Source organism: Lutra lutra, chromosome 4 (assembly GCF_902655055.1).
Source record: "Lutra lutra chromosome 4, mLutLut1.2, whole genome shotgun sequence".
Lineage (NCBI taxonomy): Eukaryota > Metazoa > Chordata > Mammalia > Carnivora > Mustelidae > Lutra > Lutra lutra.
The window spans coordinates 35,454,475-35,470,867 of record NC_062281.1 but is presented as its reverse complement, the minus strand read 5'-3'; positions in this window follow the sequence as shown (position 1 = coordinate 35,470,867).

Here is a 16,393-nt window from a genome sequence, read left to right as displayed (position 1 = left end):
TTGTTCTATATATATTTTTTTAAAGATTTTATTTATTTATTTGACAGAGAGAAATCACAAATAGGCAGAGAGGCAGGCAGAGAGAGAGGAGGAAGCAGGCTCCCTGCTGAGCAGAAAGCCCGATGCGGGGCTCGAACCCAGGACCTGGGATCATGACCCGAGCCGAAGGCAGCGGCTTAACCCACTGAGCCACTCAGGCACCCCTGTGTTGTTTCTATATTATGTGAGCATCTCACACCAGGATCCCAGACTTTGGTTTTTGTATACAACCAGACTACGACAAACATCCCTACGTTCTGTTAAGCCAGTTCCAGGCACTGGCAAAGAAGGCTCTCATTCCCAAGGATATGACTAGGATTCATTCTGGGGTTGGATCCCCAGCAAAATTCTGTCTTGCCTTTAAAGATGAGCCATGTACAGTGGGTTAAGGAATATGGAGTGCTCTGGCCTTGGTCTACCGGAGCCGTGGGGTGGTGGGATCCCTGAGTTAGATCTGTGTCCCTTGGAGGGCAAGGTTCAGAACTTCAAGTTCTCTGCCTCTGGCTGCCTCCTCAGACATGCGACTCAGTGCCAAGCACATGTATTAGTTACTGCTTACTCAGACAATGAAAAACCAAATACATCTCTGAATTCTTTCTCCTTCTATGATACCTGAAAATTAGGGACATGAACTCTGCCTGGAGCTGCTCAAAGGCTCCCAGGTGTCAAGGCAATACGTGAGCCAGCTGGGCAGCCCAGTGTTTGGAGGCTGTGATATTGCAAAGCATTTCAGTGTTCTACGCACTCATACTCTTGTGTGTTTCTCTGCTTTTTACTGCATACTGATTACTGAAGAGATATAGATTGGGCATGAACGTGCCTTAGAAAATATCATGAATGAAAGTTATATATGAATACATTCTTCTGCATGAATGTCAAAATAACAGCTACAATAACTAACATATTCTATTCCAGATACTCTGCTAAGCACTTTATATGTCATATCGCATTTAATCCTCACAATATCTCAGCGAGGGACCTACCTAGTAGACCCATTTTACAGATACAGAGAATGAGGCTAAAGAGATCAAATAACTTGCCCCAGGTCACATAGTAAGTGCCACCACTTGGGTTTAAACTTTTCACTCCTTTCCATTCTAAACCTCACCATGTGTGGGACCATACATGGCCTTTTAGTTTTCATTAGTAATACGTTCCTTTACAACAGGATCAGGATGCCTGCCATCATAGCTACTTCCAATAAACATAGGAAATCCCTAATCCACACACTTTGGGTTCCAGGAACTTGGAAGATTGAGAAAGTGAAGGGTCAAGCTAAACAGAGCTCCCTAGCTAGTCCAGTGAGCGCAGGAGTGTGCCCATAACAGCAGGAGAAACTCTGGGTTTCTGGCACTAAGAGGCATACCAGGCAGAGCAACGGAGATGAAAAGGTGCCAGAAGCATTAATAATCTTCAGGCCTAGCCAGCTGGGGGCTGTCAGACACCCTTTCCTATCTAGACCAGGATCAGAAGTTCTCCCTCTAAAAATACCCGGGCCAGGGCAGCTCTGGAAGTCCATACTGCATCAAAGATTTTTTGAAGCTCACAACACAACTTGGGGGTGGCCAAAGCCGTCTCTGACAAGTCAGCAAGGAGTCAAGAAAGGGTGCCTGTGTTTTTTTAAAACTTATTCAAATAAGTGCCCTCCCTGCCCACCCACCTGCCTAGTTGGGTTCAAAGTTTGGTCCTTCCTGGGACAAGGGAGGTGTGTGTGGAAGAACAGGGGAGGACTGTTGTCCTTCACGGATCTTTCCAGAGGCAGTGGGTGGGCTGAGCCACAAGGTGATTGACAGATGGGGCCCAGGACTCCAAGAAGGCCCAGCATCCCCTCTGATACAGGACCAGGATGCTCTGAGACAGGAGGGCGACTCTCTCCTTTCTACCAATAGAAACTTCACGCCTTTGATGGTTACTGATTGTTCTAGTCCTTAAAGAAAAAAATACACTGCTAGGAAAACATACGTAAATATTTATGTGATGATTTAAGCTCTTTTTTCCTGTTTTCTGTGAATGGAGGTTGTGGCGGGTGGGCCATGTCTGTAGGCTAATAGGAAGTACTGGTTCATTCTCCTCTCCTCCATCATAATCCCTGATTCTCCAAGACCTGACAGCCCATGAAACTGGGCAGGTATAAACCATCCCACACTTGATAAGCAGCTGGTTTGGGCTGACCATAGGAGAAGGGCGCCTCCCAAGCTGTCCACATAGCTGGTTGACTTTTTCTTGGGATGGGGGAGGTAAGATATACATAACGAAATTCACCATTTTAACCACTTTTGAGCGTACAATTCACTGACATTCCATAGATTCCCACTGCTATGCATCTGTCACCACCGTCCAGCTCCAGAACTTTCTTGTTTTCCTGAACTGAAACAGTTCCCCCTAAAGGATAGCTCTCTGATCTCCCTGTTCCCAGCCCCTGCCCTTGGGAACCTCTGTGTTACTTTCTGTGGCTACAAATTTAGCTCCTCCAGGTGCCTCCTGTAAGTGGAATCATGCAGTACTTACTCTATGGGGACTAGCTTATTTCATTTAGCATAAGGGATTCAAGGTGTATCCATGTGGTAGCGTGTGTCAGTTTCTTCTCATTTTAAGGCTTCTATTCCATTGTATAGATATACCAGTTTTTCCGTATCCATCCACCCATCCATCATCCATCCATCCACAGACATCTGGGTTGTTCCTACCTTTTGGCTCTTGCGAATAATGTTGCTATGATCATGGGTGTACAAATGTCTGTTTGAGTTCTGCTTTAAATTCTTTTGGGTTTATACCCAGAAGGGGATCAGGTTTACTTTTTAAAATTAAATGTTATTGACTCAGACCGCTCATGGCGTATGCTTATCCCTGGACCTCGCCCTTCCACTCCAGAAGAAGAGATTAAGTCAGTGTATAAACAGCAGCCTCACACAGCAAGGTGTGGCATAGGCCCCTGTGATATTGTGACTTGGAATAAGAAACATAATATTTGGTCCTCTGTCCTGGAAATAGCTCCTAAAACCTTTGTCATTTCCTAAGTGATATGAGCTAAGGAGGCATCTCTTTTTCCTAGTTTTTTTTTTTTTTTTAAGATTTTATTTATTTATTTGAGAGAGAGAGAATGCAAGAGAGAGCAAGAACAAGGAGGCGGGGGAGGATCAGAGGGAGAAGCAGACTTCTTGCTCAACATTGAGCCCCATGCAGGACTCAATCCCACGACTCTGGGATCATGACCTGAGCCAAAGGCAGTCACTTAACCAACTGAGCCACCCAGGCTCCCTCTTCTTCCTGGTTCTTGAAGGTGCTCCAGGGCCATAATGGTGAAATGAATCTCTCTTGTTATTTTGTTACTCATAACAAGCCCCTTTCAACCACGCCTTCTGTTAAGGAGGTAACTTTTGCAAAACCCTTGGTAACCTAAGGCTAGGGGCTGGTTGCCAGGGGCACCAACCTTGATTAGAGGGCTGGGACTTTCAATCCCACCTCTGGGGAGGAAAGGGGGGCTGAAGGTTGAATCAGTCATCAATGACTAATGTCTTCATCAGTCATTCCTATGGAATGAAGCCTCCATAAAACCCCAAAAGGACAGGGTGGCTGGCCATCTGAGGTGCTGGGAGGGGCTGCTCAGAGAGCATGGGAGCTCCACGCCCCCTTCTCACATACCTTAGCCCACACACCTCTTCTGTCTGGCTGTTCCTGAGCTATATCCTTTATTATTTTTTTTTTTTAAAGATTTTATTTATTTGACAGAGATCACAAGTAGGCAGAGAGGCAGGCAGAGAGAGAGGGGGAAGCAGGCTCCCTACCAAGCAGAGATCCTGATGTGGGGCTCAATCCCAAGACCCTGAGATCATGACCCGGGCTGGGCCGAAGGCAGAGGCTTAACCCACTGAGCCACCCAGGCGCCCCGAGCTATATCCTTTAATAACAAACCAGTAGTGTAGTAAGCAAGCATTTTCTGAGTTCTGTGAGCCACTCTCGCAAATTAATCAAATGCGAGGAGGGGGGCATGGAAGCCTGGGTCTTTCAACCAGTGGGTCAGAGGCACAGGGAACAATCTGGACTCCTGACAAGCGTTTGGCATGAGGGGCAGGGCAGCTTTGTGGACTAAGCCCTTAACCAGAGGGACCGGAGGCTTTCTCTGAACAGATAGCATCAGAATCAAGTGAAACTGCAGGACACCTGGAGGGTGTAATAGATTGTTTGATGTGTGTCGGAAGAGAAGGCTATTGTTGTAGTGGGTGGAGAGTAGAGGAGACCCACAAGAGTGATCCTTCAGGGGGCGCCTGGGTGGCTCAGTGGGTTAAGCCGCTGCCTTCGGCTCAGGTCATGATCTCAGGGTCCTGGGATCGAGTCCCGCATCGGGCTCTCTGCTCAGCAGGGAGCCTGCTTCCCTCTCTCTCTCTCTGCCTGCCTGTCTACTTGTGATCTCTCTCTGTCAAATAAATAAAATCTTTAAAAAAAAAAAAAAAAAGAGTGATCCTTCAGAATCTAAGCGGGACCAGGAACGTACGCTGAGGAAAGCAGAGGGGGGAAGACTCTGCAGCCAGACCGTGGGCCCTGCAGGGTGGGAACTCATTTCCCTTGGGCACCCAGCATCTCACCCAGCCCTGTGCACCGTGGGGTTGGTTGTGGAGTTTGTTGACTGAATGCATGATTGAGGAAATGGAATGACATTTTATGGGTCCTTAAAAAGGACAACTTTTATCAAGGGCATGGCACGTAGGACCCTGAAGACCCTGTGGGAGGAGGATCATTGCAAGGCTTAGGTGTGGGAGGAACACATCCTCAGGGAAACACACAGGGCTAAACAAAGGTGTGGAGGCAGAAAGCCCAGACCCCAGGCAGGAAGGAGGGGGCAGCTTGTTAGAGCTGTGATTTAGATAGTCCCTAAGAGATACGCTTTGGAAGGAAGAGGCTGGAGGTGGGGAGACAGGGGTGTGGTGGGGACCACTGGTTGTTCCTCAGTGAATGATCTCTTCTCTCTAGTTTAGCCGGTCATGGGGCCGCTGATCTGGACCCCTGATGTGAATTGCGTGTCCCTAAACTCCTACGTTGAAGTCCTAACTCCCAGTCCCTCAGAAAGTGACTGAGATACAGCCTTTAAAGAGGTGATTGAATTAAAACGAGGCCCCTTGGGTAGGCCCTAGTCCAGTCTGGCTGGTGTTATTCTAAGAAGAAGAAATTTGGACACGGAGGGGTCCTAGAGATATGCCCAGAGGAAAGACCATGTGAAGACACAGCAAGAGGGCGGGCCATCTGCAAGCCTCGGACAGAGGCGGCAGGAGAAACCAAACATGGCGACACCTTGATCTTGGACCTCCAGCCTCCAGAAGTGGGAGAAGAGAAATTTCCATGGTTTCATCTCCCCCGCAATCTGTGGTACTTTGTTATGACAGGCCTAGCAAGCTAAGACAAAAGCCCTGCGGTCGGCAGGCAGCAGAGGGAACAGCAGGTGTAACTTTCAGATCGTGGGCTTTCAAAGCAAGGAACTGGGGCTTCCCTTTCCTCTCTCCTTCTCATGGGCTGTGGATTGGTGCTGAGCCATGTATGTGCAGGGAAGGGAGCCCCCCGGTGGGGTGGATGGCGGGATGGGGAGCCCAAGTCTGTGACACTTTCGAGCCCCACACCAGCCCTGGAGAGCCGACCAGAGCTGTCCTGTGAGGAAACTGTTGCTCCTGTGGCAGCAGCCCAAGGCTGTGTCCTAAATGGCGTGGTAGGCGGGCTACTCGCACGCTAGCTGGGAACTGGGATGTGAAGAGTGCAGCCACTGGAACAGACAGAGAGAAGATGGAGGAAAGGTTGCAATGGACATGGTCCCAACTGACAGCATGAAGGTGTCCCAGCAGGACCTGGAGCACACCACTGCATTAGCAAAAAGAGGGGAAGACGCCCTGTTTCTCGGGCCCCGGCCCTCATCTTCCTTCTATGCCTCCTTGGTTTTCTCCCTCTGTTCCCTCTAACCTTTCCCCTCCTCCAATCCCTGTTCAACCTTCCAAATATTCTTTGTCGTTCCTCATTTGCTCCTGCAGTTTTCTGGCAAGAGACCTCAGAGAATAGAGGCAGTGCCTAGAACTCTGCCATCCCAAGGGTATGCTGTGGGACAGGGCGGGCAACCAAGAATCAGAGGACACTTTCTCAGTTACAAGGTCCCTCAGGAAGCTCAAGTTCATTTGATAAAGAAATAAATATTGAGCACTTATTCCTCATTCCACATGGTAGGTCCTTTGGGGTGGCAGATGATAGAGCGGTAGACTAGGGTATAAATAGGAGGATGGGCATTTCTTTTTTTTTTTTTTTTTAAATGCTTTTTTTTTTTTTTAAACATTTTATTTATTTATTTGAGAGAGAGAGAGACAGTGAGAGAGAGCATGAGCGAGGAGAAGGTCAGAGGGAGAAGCAGACTCCCCGTGGAGCTGGGAGCCTGATGCGGGACTCGATCCCGGGACTCCAGGATCATGACCTGAGCTGAAGGCAGTCGCCTAACCAACTGAGCCACCCAGGCGCCCCAGGATGGGCATTTCTTAAATGACTGTAAGACTCTAGATGCTTTATAAAAACATGCATACATCTCATAGCAATTCCCCATTTTCAAGATGAAATGGATAATTTCAATTTCTGAATAATTTATTGATCCTTCATAAGTTGTTCTTAACAATAATCCTGTATTTTTCTATATAGATGAAGACCAGAGTTCACAGTAGTGAAGTAGTTCCTCCAGCAAAATAATAGAAGTAGACCCAAATTAAAGAGCTAGCTTTGGGGGTGCCTGGGTGGCTCGGTGGGTTAAGCCTCTGCTTTCGGCTCAGGTCATGATCCCAGGGTCCTGGGATCGAGCCCCGCATCGGGCTCTCTGCTCAGCGGGGAGCCTGCTTCCTCCTCTCTCTCTGCCTGCCTCTCTGCCTACTTGTGATCTCCTTGTCCAATAAATAAATTTAAAAAAATCTTTAAAGAACTAGCTTTGCCACTTAGTAGCTGAGTGACCTTGACAATTGTTATCCTTTCTCTGACTCAATTTCCTGACCCATACTAAATGTTAATAACAGGAGAACTTAACTGGGTAGGAGTGTTGAGAGAACGAAAAGAGAAATGGCATGTAAAGTGCCTACTTCAGAACCTGGCATTACACTGGTCAATAAATATCACTTGGGGGGAAAAAAATCCCCAGAAGCTTAGTTCAATGACAGAACTAAGTGGCTACTACCTTAAGGAGGAGAGAAAACCATATTCCTTAAAGTGGTTACATTTTACCATAGAAGCAAACTGGTGGAGAGATGATGGTGATGAGGATGGTGATGGGGATGAGGAAGGTGATGAGGATGGCGATGAGGATGGTGATGGAGATGAGGATGGAGATGAAGATGAGGATGGTGATGAGGATGGGGATGAGGATGGTGATGGGATGGGGATGAGAATGAGGATGGGGATGGGGATAGGTATGAGGATGGTGATGAAGATGAGAATGGTGATGAGGATGAGGATGGGATGAGGATGCAAACGAGGATGGTGATGGGGATGAAGAGAAGAGTGGTGAGGAGGAGGGCAGGCATTTATTTATTACATCTCTATGTCAGGCACTGCACTAAATCCTTTACACAAAATATCTCATTTTCAACTTATAAGCTGGTTTTCATGTCCTCGTTTTACCAGTCAGGAAGTTGAGATTTTCAGAAATTAGGAAGCCTCTCATGTAGTAAGTGTTGGGCCTGAGGGGGCCCAGGTACAGAACCACCCTGGCTTGTTTTCTGTCCTTTCCAAATCACTGTAGTTAACAGTGGTGCTAGTTTTCCAATGATACAGCAAGCCATCTATCTAAATATTTCTAAAACATGGAAGCTTCCCTTTTTGTTTTTTCATTCTTTTCTTTCATTTTCTTTTCTAGAAACTTTTCAGAGACTGCCCCCTCCCTTTATTAAGTATTAGAAAAACACTTAAAAATAATTAGAATTGAGACCCTTGGAGACCCCTGCCCCAGACACAGCAAAAATCTTATACAAATGTATACTGAACACAAGACTCAAGACCGTAATCTGTTTTCCCCCAGACTAAAATTTTTCTTTTTTCTTTTCTTTATTTTTTTTCTAAGATTTATTTATTTAGGGGTGCCTGGGTGGCTAAGTTGGTTAAGTGTCTTCCTCGGGCTTAGGTTATAATCCCAAGGTCCTGAGATCGAGTTCTGCATGGGGGGGGGGTGCCTGCTCAGTGGAGAGTCTGCTTCTCCCTCTCCCTCTGTCCCAAGAGTGAGCCTGTGTGCTCAAGTGGAGGGAGGGGCAAAGGGAGAAGGACAGAAACAGACTCCCCCACTGATCATGTAGCCAACGTGGGCTCCATCTCACAGACCCGAGTTGCAATCAAGAATCGGAGGCTCTCTTGATTGAACCACCCAGACAAAAATTTTTCTTAAACCTGGGTATTTTCCTTTTGAGGAAGTGTTCTAGTTTTGATAATAAAAATTGTAAAACTTGTGGGCAGGGGCCAGTGGTCAGGGAATAGTCTTCACTGTGTGCATGTAATAAACCTCCTAATCCAGATTCTTCATTCAAATGGATTTGAGGGTGGATTGGGTTAATTCCAGTAGCTTTCTGAGTCTGAATCCAGACATGTTGTAGAAGATTCTAGAATGTATGAGAAGTATAAAGTTACCCAGACTCACAGTTTGTCAGAAAGCCAGGATGGAAAATAATCAAGGGGCAAGGTATTCAGAACATAACCCGAAAGGCACCAGCCGGGGCCGGCTGCAGACAATTCCAAAGCCCAGGGAATCCAGCCCAAGTGAGCCTCTAGCCAGGCAAAACATCTCACCGCACAGGGTCCTGAAAATGCTAGGAAGAAGGAGGCTGGCTGGCAAGAGAGCTTGCCTGGTGGAAGGTGGATAACCCAATCCAGAAAAAGAGCTTCCCCAACTTCCAACAATCAGCCTTGTTCACCAAGGTGCACCTTCTCCTTCCCCTTCCAAAGCTGACCCTAGGCACTGTCCCCATGGAACGAGTAACATTGTCAAGGCTGCATTTCACTTCATTCTTCCCCAAAGTTTTGGGCTAGAGTAGTGTTTCTCCAAGCCTGGTGGGAAGACCCTCTCCTCTTCCCCCGCGCCCACACACCCAGCATAATCACCAGATGTGCCTCGTCCCCCTCCCAGCCCTGCTAAGTCAGAATCGTGGGGCTATGTCTCAGGAATCAGTGTTTTTAACAAGCTCTCTAGGGATTTAGATCCAAACACCAGGGTAAGAACCACTGAACTGTAAGCAATTTGAAGCAGGAATGGTGTGTTGTCTGCTGTGGTTTTCCTGGAGCCTGGCACAGGGTCTGCAACTGGTAGGTGATCGGCGATTATTTACAGGTCGGATGAAGGACTACCAGGAGCTATTTCCCCATCCTTTGGGGTGGGAGTTAGTTCGAAGAAGAAGGGTCCCCTGTGGGGCTCAGGCCTGCCTCGGCCAGGGCTAGGCCTCTTGGACTCTTGCTTGGGGCCTGGCGTCTCTGCCCCTTTTGGCTTCCTTCGCCCTGCCCCGTGGCTCAGCCACATCTGAGCAGGCCCAGGGCCTAGCAAGGCCACCCTGCAGTCCAACGCTCCTCTCTCCAGCAAACCGCCAGACCGACCGCATCAGGTTCTCAGGACTGGAATCTGACAGAACAGGGACCAACCCCAGAGCTGCAGACAGCCCGCGCTACCCTGAGCCAGGACCCGGAGAGAGGCCACAGGAACTCTTGGTGGTTTAACCCCACTAAACCACACAGAGAAGCCACCTAGCCTTCCCAGGAGCGGGGGTTGCCCTTCCTGGGCCAGCTCTAGCTGGGTAACACGGTGCAGCGGCTCCCCCAGCCCGGCCCCAACACAACACCGAGTTCTGGACTTTCTAAGCGATGAAATAATCTGAGAGCCATTAGCTTTCAATGCACTTTCATTTCTGTTATCTCTAGGATCTCATTTTGCCTTGCGGGGAATTCAGGGGTATCTGAAAGGACAAAGAGGTGGAGTGAGGGCTCAAGGTCACAGACCTGCTGAGAGGACTAAGGTCTGTGCCTTGGCTCAGAGCCCAGCCAGCGACCTGGGGAGGCAGCTGGCCACTGGCTTGTCAAACACGGTGTGATTAACCCTCACTGGGCAGTGTGTTTGCAGATCTCCAGACCCTCCTCAGAGCATTAAGTGGGTTCAGTGCCCCTAAGAATCTGCATTTTAATACGCCCCTCCCGCTGAAGTAAACAGAGCAGGGAGCATTTTGACATCTTTCTGGAGATCTCACTGGTTTATCTGGTTTGACAAAAGTGAATCATTTTACTGGTAAGAATTTGGAAGCCCTTTGAAAGAAAAATGGTCTCTAAACCCTCAAGCCCTTGGCTTAGGCTACACTGGGGGCCCCTTCAGAGGGATGAACCCACTAAAAAAAGATAAATATACCCTAAAGCCCTTAGTACTTTTGGGCGCCTTGGCAATCCTCAACAAATAAGTGTTGTTTTCTTTCTTCCTTCTTTTCAATGCCAGTAACCTTTGGCTGTATGTTCTTAGGCTAATTTTGAATTTTGTCCCATTTTTGCTTTTAGCTGTTTTTTGGTTTTGTTGTTGTTGTTGTTTTTTTAATCACTTTCAGTTGTCACATTTTTTTCTCCCATCTTTCAAATTCCTGAAAGCTTGACCTTTTCTTTCACACACCAAAGGCTCCCTAGTTGGAAAATGTCTTGGGGCTCACATCAGAGTGATCAATTTATTTCCACCTGTGACCCACTTGGACATTAAAACCCTTCCCACAGCCAAACCTTGGGCCCAGAACTGGCCCTGCCACCCACGCCCGCAAAGGCCACCGTGGTATTTATTTAAAGATTTATTTATTTATTTATTTGAGAGGGAGAGAGAGAGAGAGACAGCGTGAGCAGGAGCAGGGGAATGGGGAGAAGGAGAAGCAGGTTCCCTGCTAAGCAGGGAACCCATGTGGGACTTGATCCCAGGACACTATATATATATAGTGTTCCCTGGGGAATATGCAGAATGGTGCCTCCGCACAGCCCCGCAAGCTAATTCTAGGTAAGAGCCTCCTCTGGGCAAAATTGACAAGATAAGAATTAGTGAAAATGAAGACCTAGGGTCTCCTAGGGTCTCACAGACTTAGAGACGATGGTGGGTCTGAGGTTTTGATAGAAGTCTGCTGTCAGTGTTTTCCAAGTGAAGTGCTGGTGTGCTCTAGGGGTTTATTACTAAGATGTTTCTCTCACTGTTTCTGTTTTGCTCACTTCTAGTTTCTTAAAAATCTTTGCACTACTTATTTTCTAATTATAAAAATGCGTGCTCATTTAGAAACTTTGGAAATCCCAGAAAAGTATAAAATTAAAAAAAAAATCCTTACAAAGGTCCGACCACCCAGAGTTCTTCTTTCTCTCTCTCTCTTTTTTTTTTTAGAGAGAGAGAGAAAGAAAGAGCATTGGAGGGGAGGGGTCAGAGGGAGAAGCAGATTCCCCACTCAGCAGGAAGCCCAATGTGGGGCTCCATCCTGAGACCCTGGGATCATGACCTGAGCTGAAGGAAGATGCTTAATGGACTGAGACACCCAGGAGCCCCCCTGAGAGTCCTTCTATCAACCTCCTGCTGTAGATAGTTCCATTTTTACTTCCGTCAAGTTTTTAAAATGGATTTAGGATCACACTATTTTATAACTCAAAATTTCTTCACTTGTATATCATGCTACATTCCTCAGGTCATTACAGCTTTTCTAAAGCATGATTTTTAAAAGGCTCCCATCCACATTGTGGATGTGCTACAATGTATGCACTAGTCCTTAGGGGACACGGTCATGGATATTCCTCATTTTTATGGACCACTTAGTACACTTTGTATCTGAACCCTTTTCCTATGTCTAGAGACTCTCCACCCAGTGAGACAGAACCAGCTTCCCACAAGGGAAGATGGAAAGAATACTTTTCCAGGGTACCTTGCTTTGAGAATGTGGTCACATAGCCTAGGCCATGCCAGTGAGAGGGATTTGCCCCAGAAACTGGAGTTAGAAGCAGCAGGAATCTCAGCCCTCTATTCGGGTGGTCATAGGGCAGGGATGATAGCTCCAGAAGGTTCCAGAAGGTTCCAGAAGAACCCTGCCGTTCAACAGCTGTGGTGCTGACAGCATTAGCTGCAGTGTTTATGCCTAGGGGTGTCAGCAGGGGTGTCTTTATTAGACATCCTGTGGCTTATTCAGAGTGTTATTTCTGACCTCATCCATGCCTGAGTCCCTGGTTTTCCTGCAGATACATATATGCTTAGGTTGTTTCAACATTTGCCATTTTAACTAATGTTCGGGCTGACATCCCTGGACACAACTCTGTACATATCTATCTATTTCTATGGGTTAAATTCCTAGAAATAAAAGTCCTGAATTAAAAGTATGACCATTTCCCAGGCTCTTGATACATGTTGCCAAATTATGCTTCAGGAAACCAGGAGTTTTTCATGTCCCATTTTTGCAGATTCCTGGGGTTTTTTTTTAAGAGGTGATATTTCTTTGTAATGTATATCATTTTCCCAGTTTTTATTAATTCCTTCAACAAACAGAAACACTGACTGTGTCAGGCACTGAGCAAGGCCCTTAAAAATAAATACACATGCAGCTAAGTAGTATGAAATAAAAAAGATTATAGCACAGGTGTTGAGATATCAGGTTTCAATCAATAGTACCCATCTTCAAATCCTGATGCGAAACCAAATGAGATATATGACAGAAAGATAAGGTATATAGGGTCAAAATATCTTTCTTGGGGTGCCTGGGTGGCTTAGTTGTTAAGTGTCTGTCTTTGCTCAGGTCATGATCCCAGGGTCCTGGGATCGAGCCCTGCATCGGGCTCCCTGCTCAGCGGGAAGCCTATTTCTCCCTCCCCCACTCTCCCTGCTTGTGTTCCCTCGCTTGCTGTCTCTCTGTGTCAAATAAATAAATAAAATCTTAAAAAATATATATCACCTTTGTTAAGCTGATATTGAAAAATCTGACTTATATCTGTGGAGAAATTGGCTTCTTAATTCTGAAGCCTCAAATCAGGCAGGCTTGCCCACCCAGCTGGAGGAACAGAACATAACTCGAATTCCTTATTAGAAACTAGCACCGGAGAAGAAAGAAGAGGATGCGCCTGGGTTCCACCTTCCACAATCACTAACCTGATGGGTTTCGTCTCCTTCCACAGAGCAAGTGGTAGACGGAGGTTACCAGGAGCGCACGGTCCAAGGAAACACTATCCCATGGAAGGAAGCGAATGCAGTGAGGAGTGTTTTCCCCTGACAAGAGTTATAAACAAGAGGAGGGAGAGATTGCCTGGGAGGGCGGGGAAGAATTCGCAATGGACCCAGGTGTTCTAGAACACGAGGGCCTTGAAGGATTTCACCTGCAGGACAAATGGTGCAACCAGCTCATTAGTTCCTACAAGCACCTGCAACCGACCTCAAAACTTGGAGAATCAAAGAGAAGATGTCTGATGGCAGATTAGCCAGGCTTTGCCACAGAAAAGGGGATTAGATAAGAGATGTTGTCAGCGTATCACTGGTCCTGCTTGCCTGAACAAAATTTCTGGTCCTGGACAATGACCCTCCGCCATGTGGCAGAAACTGGTAGCTGTTCCCCAAACCAGTTTCCTAGTCATCCTGGGCACAGCTCCATTATGGTTTCCAGGGTCTCTCAGAATTGGGTACACCCATGGGACTAATGTGTAGCCAGTGGAAAGTGAGCACAAGAGGTCCTGCATATCCATGTATGACCCGTAGTGGGCGGCAGCGTCTCCCCAAAATTCACATTTCCCCAGAACGTCAGATGGGACCAAAAGAAAGGTTTTTCTATACCTAGAGAATACTTCTGACTCCAAACATTGAGCCAGGGGGAGAGGGGGTCCCCATACCAATTATCCACTTCTCCGTTGACACCATTTGGGTATCCTCTAAATTAACTCAATTCTGACACTAACTACCTAGAGTGAGCCCAGACTTCAAAGGTTTAAGGCTCGATCCCACAAGACTCATCCCACTTCAGATACCAATCCCAAGTCCCAGGCTGTCACCCAAACTTCTGACCAATCAGCTATGAATTGGGAGAATCCCACCATCCCCTCCTCAGGTTGGAGAATCTGTTGGAATTGCTCACAGAACCCAGGGAAACACTCACTTATGCTTACTGGTTTATTATAAAAGGAATACTAAACCATACAAACAAAACAGCTCAATGAAGATGTGTAGTGGGCAAAGCCCAGGAGGGTCCTGACTGTAGGACCTCTGGTCCCCGTGGAGTGGGTGTGCAGTAACCTCCCAGCACAGGGAAACTCTGCCAACCTGGGAATTCTCCAGACCCTGTACTGAGGTGAAAGATTTTTGTGGAGGCTCATCACGTAGGCATTAACTCATCTCCAACCCCTTTCCCCTCCTAGGACGACAAGCATGGGGCTACATGTCCCAAGCTTCTGATCACGGTGTGGTGTTTCTCGTCACCAGCCCCCAGCCTGAATGAAGCTCTCCAGGCACTCACCAAGAGTCACCTCGTTAGAACAAAAGATGCTCCCGTCACCCAGGAAACTCCTAGATTATGGAGCTCTATCAGGAGCTACGGTCAAAGACCAAATATCAGAACAAAAGATGTTCTGACATCTTTATCACTCAGGAAATTATAAGGGTGTCAGGAGCTCTGTGTCAGGAACTAGGGGTGGGGACCAAATATGAATTTCTTTTTATGTTCCAGTGACCTTACGTGGAAGAAGGATCCATGAGATTATCCTGGATGACAGCGGACCTTAAATCCAATGACAAGTGTCTGGATGAGACTGCAAAGGAGAAGTCGGAGAGACCCCCAGGGGAGAAGGCCGTGTAAACAGAGGCAGAGAGTGGAGGGAAGCATACCCGAGCCAAGGAGTGCCAAGCATTGCCGCGGGGAGACGTGGAGATGCGGGGAGAAAGACTTGAAAAGGCTTCTCCCTGAGAGCCTCCAGAAGGAATCGACTCTGCCGACACTTTGATTTTTGGACTTCTGGTCTCTGGAACTGTGAGAGAACAAGTTTCTGTTGCTTTAAGACATGAGGTTGTGGTGATTTGTTACAGCAGCCGTGGGCACAAATTCAGGCCCCAAACCCACCCCATGCACAGTCTTCCCTGCTCGCCCCCCTCTGCCTGGCTGGCTGGCTGGCATGGTGACAAGCCCTCAGTGATCCGACAGAACCAGCCCGGCTTCCTGCCTCCCTGTTCCGAGGGAGTAGGAGCACCTGTGGGGCCGAAGCCCCGTTAGCTGTAGTGAACCTGTCTTCTGGGTGCGCCTGTTGAGGCGCCCAGGGTTACCTTAACGACCACCTCCGCCCCCGGCCCCCGCCACCATAAAGCAATAAACTGACATTCTGGTTGGCACAGTGGTCTTGTGGAGTTTATAATTCTAGTCTGTCACTGAAGGACAGACCATCTATGAATCCACTGGAAGTCTTGTCAGAACGGGGAAGCTGGGAAGCAAGCCCTCTTCCTCCAAAACACAAGAATCCCAAACTGGGGCCTAGGGCCAGGGGCTTAGTGGGCATTCAGCGTTCAGCTAGAAGATCCTGTCCCCCATTAGCGTGGTCTCTCCCCCCAATCGCCCAGACCTCCTGCTTGTTCCCGGACCGGGCAGGAGTGAGTGGTGGCCCAGTTGGACAAGGAGCTGGAGGATGGGGAGCTGCAGGCGGGGCAACTCCGCCCATGCCCTGTCGGCCTCCAGGCTTGTCACTGAGGACAGCAGAGATGGCCCTTTTGGTGGGGAGATACGGCTATGTAAGCCTGATCTGTGCAGGTGTGACAAGGCCTCCACACACCCCCAGCTCTGAGCCCCTTGATGGCAGGAATGTTCCCTGTTGGACAGTCGGCCCCGGGCTCCTATAGCTCATGGAGGAGTAGCAATGGAAGATGCTGGAACAGGAGGCCAAGGCAAGACTGCAAAGTCCCCCGAATGCTGAGGGAAGTTTGAACCCCACTCTGTGGACAATGGGGTGACTCTTAGTAGTGGTTTGTAAGATCTGTATTTTAGAACACCAACTCTGGGAGCCAGGGCTGCAGCGTACGGTGCTCATGCATGGCTGGTTTCCAGTGGGTTCCCCCGAGAGCAGACCGGCTGTGAACTTCTGCTGCCCGAGAGTGAGCCCACGAAGACAGAGGTCACCGAGGGTAAGGATCAGAAATGCCAAGTCCGAGGTCAGAGAAAGTCTGCGTCAGCCATACAGAAAATGTCCCAGCCTTTTCCACTGGTGCTCCATGAACGTAGGACGTCTTTGGTGAAGGATGCCAGCCAGTGGCCAAGGCAGTGGGCGGCTCACGCCTCCCAGCTAACGTGGAGATTTCAGGCCAGTGAAATGTCCCTGTAATCCAGAGTTTTGTGGTTTGTTTTCCCCTCCCTCTTTCCCTTTCTTC